This window comes from Brassica oleracea, chromosome C3 (genome assembly GCF_000695525.1).
Source record: "Brassica oleracea var. oleracea cultivar TO1000 chromosome C3, BOL, whole genome shotgun sequence".
In the NCBI taxonomy this organism is placed as follows: Eukaryota; Viridiplantae; Streptophyta; class Magnoliopsida; order Brassicales; family Brassicaceae; genus Brassica; species Brassica oleracea.
In genome coordinates, this window is record NC_027750.1 from 687,579 (window position 1) to 695,057 (window position 7,479).

The window sequence follows — 7,479 nt, forward strand, 5'->3', positions numbered from 1 at the left end:
AACAGTTGAATATCTTAAGAAAGAATTCGAGATGAAAGATCTTGGAAGAATAAAGTTTTTTTTAGGATTACAGCTTGAGTACATAAGAAATGGAATTCTTGTGCATCAAATGGCATATACAGAAAAAGTACTCAAGAGATTCAACATGGCCGAGTCTCACCCCTTATCTAGCCCCATGGTCGTGAGGTCTCTCGGCCTGGACACTGATCCATTCCGTCCTAAGATGGACGATGAAGATGTCATTGGTCCCGAAGTGCCATATCTCAGTGCCATAGGAGCTTTGATGTATCTGACTAGTCACACACGACCAGATATATGTTTTACCGTGAATCTATTGTATAGATTTAGCTCTTGTCCAACCCAAAGGCACTGAGACGGGATTAAACATATTCTTCGTTACCTGCAAGGAACGAAAAACTTGGGTTTATTTTATACTAACCAAAACAAAGAAGGTTTAGTTGATTTTGCTGATGCAGGTTATTTTTCGGATCCACACAATGCTCGATCACAGATAGGCTATGTTTTCACACATGGTGGAACGACCATATCATGGCGTCCCATGAAGCAGACGATTGCGGCCACATTTTCAAACCATTCGGAGATCTTGACTGTTCATGAGGTCATCCGCGAGTTGTTCAAAACAGGGGGAGTAATACGTGTTGTACTCTTTTTTCTTCACAATGGTTTTGTCCCACTTGGTTTTCCTGGTAAGGTTTTGATGAGGCAACATCTAAAGCGTATTACAATCCCTGTATGGTTATGGCATCCAAGGGGGAGTGTTATAAATCATATTGTGGATGTCCATAACCGGCCCGGTTCATAACCGGCCCAATGCTAGAGAGAGAGAGACTCGGCCGTGAGGAGAGAGAGAGAGAGAATCGGCATCTTGCCTTTTCCTTATTAGATTATGATTTGTACTCTTTCCATATTTGTATTTCATTTCTTTAGTCTTTCCATTATTCTATGACGGTGTAATTTCCTATATATAAAAGACTCCTTATGTTTATGAATAATACAGAAACAAGAATACACAGATTATATTCTATAGTTTCACAACAAATCAATAGGTTTTTGGAGGAATTTCATGTTATCACTTTCATAGTACCATTATTCTTCTTTACCACCGCTAAAATGACATTTTTAAAATTATCTTATTTGTTAAGTGGCAAAAAACTTTTATACTCATGTTCTCTATATATATAAAATAAATAATTATTTAAATAAAAAAAATATATATATATATATATTTTTTTCAATGTTTTCTAATTATATTTTTTCAAATTTGAACTTTTTATCAATTTTTCGATTTTTTTTTTCAAATTTTCTTGTTGAAAATCGAAAATTTTGAATTTTTTTGAAATTTCTTGAAATTCTAAATTTTACATTCCAAAAACCGTACTCCACTCCTCAACTCTAAACCTTAAGTCTAAATTAGTAATTAACCTTAGAGTTATAAATGTTTTTTACCTTTTATTAAAAATAAGGATAAAAATGGTTAATATTAACCCGAAAAATGATACTATGAATATGATTTTTTCGCAATTTCCCTAAAGTTTTTTGCTTTAAGGCTTTCAATATATTCAAATAAATAGTTCCCCACCAGTCCGATCATTCCGATCAGATCGCATATATCTTTTAGCTATGAAAACAACTAAACATCGATTATGGATTATTTTCACTTTGGTTTTAGCTTCTTTCATTAGGAAAATTCAAACTCTTGGCTCATATATGGGCATAATTTTAACGATTTCTCAGCAGTTGCGAGGAAAATATTTACCAATCGGCTTTTGTCTTTGATCCAAAAAAAAAATTAAGAATTTCGGTTCAGAATTTTTTGCAATAAGAAAAGACTTCAACGATTTATTTGTAAAAAATAAATAAAATAAACTGCTTACAAGTTACAACCGGTGGTCTTTCTACTGAAGTTCTAAGATGTCCCAATCATAGAAATGTCGTTGTCCATGCCAGTTAACCACAATAATAAGGATTCTTTTTTTGTTAAATAAAGTTAGGAATGTTTCTGTAATTTTAACATACAATTCTATACCCTTTTTAGTATATATATATATATATATGATATCATATAATTGTTCCCATACTCACTAATCATCCATGTTTGATTATCATATAAATCATGGAAAAAGGTTGTCATCGTGACCCAATCTAAAAGTTTCATCACGCCAAAAAAGAAAAGAAATAGTCACTGAGGTTAACCTTTTATTTTTATTTTTTGTTCGCGAACCGTTAAAAGAAAGTGACGTATACATTTATTCGAATACATATACTCCAGAATTTTTTTTTTTTTTGTAAGATGTTAAATATTATACTAATTTTTAAATTGTGACAACGATTAAAGAAAAAAACTAGTAGTGGAATGCAAAATCGAAACTAAACAAACGCATAAACAGTGAGATAAAATCAAAGAAGATCGGCCATCTTATTTACTAGCTAAATAACTAGACGAGCTAAGACCAAACAAGATCAGAAGGCCGGAAATAAAGTAACCGGTTGCCAAGAACTACCGAGAGATAGGCGCCCTGAAACCTAGAAGCTACGGTTCCTGCTGCTTACAACAACCCATCCCAAAACAAATAATTCACAGTCGTGGTCTATACATTTACATATTTTTACTGTCGACTCACAGGATTACTTGATATCATTGGTCCATTACTGACATCATTTTGGCTCTTAGTAATTAATAGTCTTGTATGGTACGTAATCACATGTTAAAAGTAAAACCTAATTAATGATCTCGTTAGATAAATATACTCGTAATTGTGCCGACTCTGTACTTCTATAGTCTAGATATATCAAAACATTGTAAGAAACGAAACAATTATTATTTTATTATTAATAGTTAACGCAATAAAATTGACCAGCTATAAGAATGTGTTACAATTTACACTTCAATACAAACTCTACAGAACCTACATAACATAAAATTAAACACGTGTAAATAATCTTTGATTTCATACTAAATGTTTCACGAACTAAGCAAGAACGATATTAGCCTAAATTAAAATACAATAGGAATACTTCAAGTCTATACTAGCGCCAGAGGTAAATCTTCAACAACTATACGATGAATTCATTGGGGGCCTTTCTCTATATTTTTGACAAAAAATCTTTCTCTATATCATATATTCATATGTATGACAGTTTTTAATTCCTGCCTAGGATTCTCTCAACTTGTAAATAGTTATAATTCTATAGAGTGTGAATTAATTTATCTCAGATTTTCTTGGGTAGTTAAACGTGTTTACTACCACAAATTTATGTTTATTTATGCGAATCTTAAAGACCATTATGAAAAGCAGGACTTTTCAGGCACACCCAATGGCTCCATACAGTAAAATCTTATTCGTAGAAATAAATTTTAACCAAATCATTGACGCAATTTTAACTTAGCAGCCTCACCGCACCGCTAGAAGCATAAAGCGACTGCAGTAAAGAAAAGAAGCACGCGTTACTCTGACAATATATATCTGGGTACTATATAAGGAAATATCTGTGACCAACTTTATTTAAATTATTACTTTTTTTTTTTTTCCTTCTGAGTATTTCATTAAACAGCCAAAGGCAAGAAGAGTACAACATATCTTACACACAAAGATTAAAGAAAGCTACTATTACAAGCTAAGGCTTCCCTATTAAACACATTTGAAAGCCATCGGGGCTGACCTCGAGACACATAAGATTGAAACCACTTATCTCGCATCGCACTCCTTGCAATGAGTCGAGTTCCCCTATTAGCTTCAAAAGATTCTATATAAACCTTCCAGTCCAAAAAACGATCAAGCAACGATCTGATTTCTTTCACTTTAAAGTTGAAAGAAGGCCATGCCTTTGGCCTATTGATGGCATTCACCAAACAGCTTCCTTCAAACGAAAAGTGAACCTTCAGACATCTATGGCTAACTAAACTTTTCATAGCCCATACAACACTCAAAAAATTCGCCTCATCCTTTGATTCCACCAATCCAAAGGAACGACGACTATGGAGCAAAACCACTCCACAATGATCCCGTAAGACCCAAGAAGCTCCAGCTATCTTTGTCTTTCTCGACCAACCCACACCAATATTACATTTAACACAGCTCCTTGGTGGAGCTTTCCACTCGATATCCCTATCTCCCTTATTAACCCCCCATCTGCTTTCCTCTTTATTCTCCAAATCCAGAGCTAGGTACCATAACTCTGCAGCTTCTCTGGCTTTCCCACATATCTGATACCCTTCTTGTAAAAAGCCCTCAAACAAAAGGGAGTTTCGATTCTTCCACAGGTACCACAGCGTCCAGGGAAAAATTCTTGTTATTTCCTTATCCCAGCGCTGATCATTCCACACCCTAAGCACGTAATTCAAATTGGCAAACACAGACACTTCATCAAACCCCTCTAAAGGAGAAGGAAAGCCCGATGTTGCCCATATTTGTCTAGCCAAAGAACAGGAGAAAAGAACATGGTTGATGGATTCACCGTCCATTCCACAAATCTGACAGATATTATCACATCTCATTCCTCGTGCAATCAAACTATCATTAACTGCAAGTGCACCAGAAAGCGTTTCCCAAATGAAAACCTTTATCTTTGATGGTGCCTTAATACTCCATACCTGGGCTTTAAGAGGATTCAAAGACGGTCGTGCTGTCATCTCTTCTATGAGCTCCTGATTATGAACAGAAAATGCGAGTTCATACCCTGTTCTCACAGAATATACTCCATCCCTTGTCATCTTCCAGACCCACGAATCTTCATCAGACACCACCGGTTGATTTTGCTTGAGAATTTTAATATCTCTCGGTACAAAGTTATCTGACAGAATCCTCTCATTCCATCTACGGGTGCAGCCATCAATTAAATCTCAGACTTTATTTAAATTATTACCATTCTCATAAACACAATCATAATTACTTCTTTCAAATAAACAAAAGTTCGAAAAGGTTATTTATTTTAAATTAGAGTTATTCTTGGGGGTGAACCTCTAGGTTCACCAGCCAATAGGAGTTCATTATTTCAAATTCGATATCTTTTAAAAAAGAAAACAAAATATTATCAAGTTATATTATGTTTTTAAAATAAAAAAATGAAAAAAAATAGCAGCTACAGAAAAAAAGAATTAAAAAAATCTTTTTAACGTCGTCAGCAAAACACTAAACCTTAAATCCTAATCCCTAAACCCTAAATCCTAAACCCTAAATCCTTGGGTAAACCTAAACCCTTGGGTAAACCCTAAACTCTTGGGTAAACTTTAAACACTTGGGTAAATCCTAAAGTCTAAATAAAAACACTAAACCCTAAAACTCTAAACCCTAAACCCTTGAGTGTTTTAGTGTTTAGTGATTTTGATTTAAAGTTTAAGATTTATCCTAGAGTTTAGGGTTTCCCCAAGGGTTTAGGGTTTAGGGTTTAGGATTTAGGGTTTAATGTTTTGCTGATGACGTTAAAAATATTTTTTTTGTAATTACTACTATTTTTTATTTATTTCTCTTTACCTTTTAATTTTAAAAAGATAATATAAATTGACAATATTTTGTTTCTTTTTTTAAAAAATATCAAATATGAAATAACACAATACTATTGGTTGGTGAACCTAGAGGTTCAGCTAGGGGTTGAACCCAAGAATAAGTCTTTAAATTAAACCAGATGTGTTTATGGAATAACCAGTCAGATGACAGTAGTAAAATGTCGTACGGTGTTCTTTTTACTGGTCAATCAATCTCTACGCACGAGGAGTACTGTAAACCCTCTTTCCATGTTACATTTCGAATCGTAAAATTTGAATTCCCCTTGCAGAAAATTGATTCATGTGTTTGTTGTGAATGTAAACAGTTTTTTTTTTCATTATCAAGGAGTTCCACGAAAAGTCAGTTAACATACAAAAAAATTAGTTTCCTTGTCTAGTTTAAAGTTCACTCATGTGTACATGAAATTAATCTGTACATGAAAGAGTTCGCATCTATTTAGAAAGGAAACAACTTTTTTTTTCAATATATAGACATGCATTCAAAACTCAAATGGTCACAACGGTGAAATGGCAATATGATTTTTTTTTTGAACTGCATCATGGCAACATGATTTTATTAGACATATTACATTCAACTCTCTCTCTTATGTTTTTGTTGTCTGGTTTTCATCTCTCTCTCAAAGGGATGAGACCCATGATTTTATCACCAGAGAGTCTAGCAACTTATAAAAGCATCAGTTAATGTAAATTCATTTACTCATGTGAAGCTTCAGAGTATAATGTCATTGGTGAATCAAAAAAAAAAAGTCATTGGTGAATCATCGATGGGGGGAAAACTTAAAAATGATTTTAACATGCATGAAAAGTTGTGAGAAAAGGGACGTAAAAAGTGGATGGAGTCAGTATCCAGTTCCTACAATAAATTGGGCATGCGTGTTGTTCCTCTCTTTCGTCGCTTTGCATTAATTTTTTTCTCAGATTTCTTTTAGTTTAACCCTAATTTTCATGTCCTTTACTCTTCTTCTTCCCTCTTTTAGATCGTCAACGCTTTGCCTTCGCTGGAAAAAAGAAAGAAGAGTTTCACGGAAATGTGAAAAACAAAAACAACTACTCGATGCTATTATTGAAACAAACGCTCACTAGATTTTTGTTTCTATCTATTTTTTTTTTTCAATCTAACATATTTTCATAATAGTTAATCTAACCAATTAGATTTTGCAGTTATTTTTTTAATTAGTTGAATGATTTTTAAATTATATTTGTAAAATTATTTTTTGGAGAAAAATAGATTTCTTAATCTTTGTTTAATGAGTCAAACATCATGTATTGTGAAAAAGAATTAGTATATCAAAAAATTGTTACAATATTCCAACATAAATCCAAACAACACGGTGACCAAGACTACCTTGATCTATCCCCAAGATCATTTTCAAAAACATTTGAGCACCATTTTCGATGACCTTTAGCTACATAAGATTGGTATCTAAGATCCAAAACCGCACTAGTAGCTATAAGTCGGCCTCCTCTGTTTGCATCATAATGTTCCACTAGCATCCGCCACTCCAAAAAACTTCTCAGCAGATGTCTAATTTCCAACACTTTAAATTTGAAGGAAGGCAATGCTTTGGGATTGTTTATTGCATCAACAAACATCCTTCCTTCAAGAGCAAAGTGAACCTTTTGGTATCTTAGACTTTTCATACTCTCTATATCCCATGCTATACTTACGAAACAGGCTTCATCTTTCGTCTGGATACCTCCAGACGACCTTCTGCTATGAAGAAGCACCGTCCCTGTTGAATCTCTTGTTACCCATGCAGCACCTGCCTGCAATACGCTTTTCTCCACCCACTTGTAACCAATGTTGTTAAAGTTTACCGAGGATGTTTTCAAACACATGATGCCTGGATTGATTAATTGATCCCTATGACCATCCATACTCCTTGTCTCCAAGTTCTGCGCTGCATACCACAACTAAGCTTCCTCTTCTGTTTTAGAACACACCTACTCAGTAT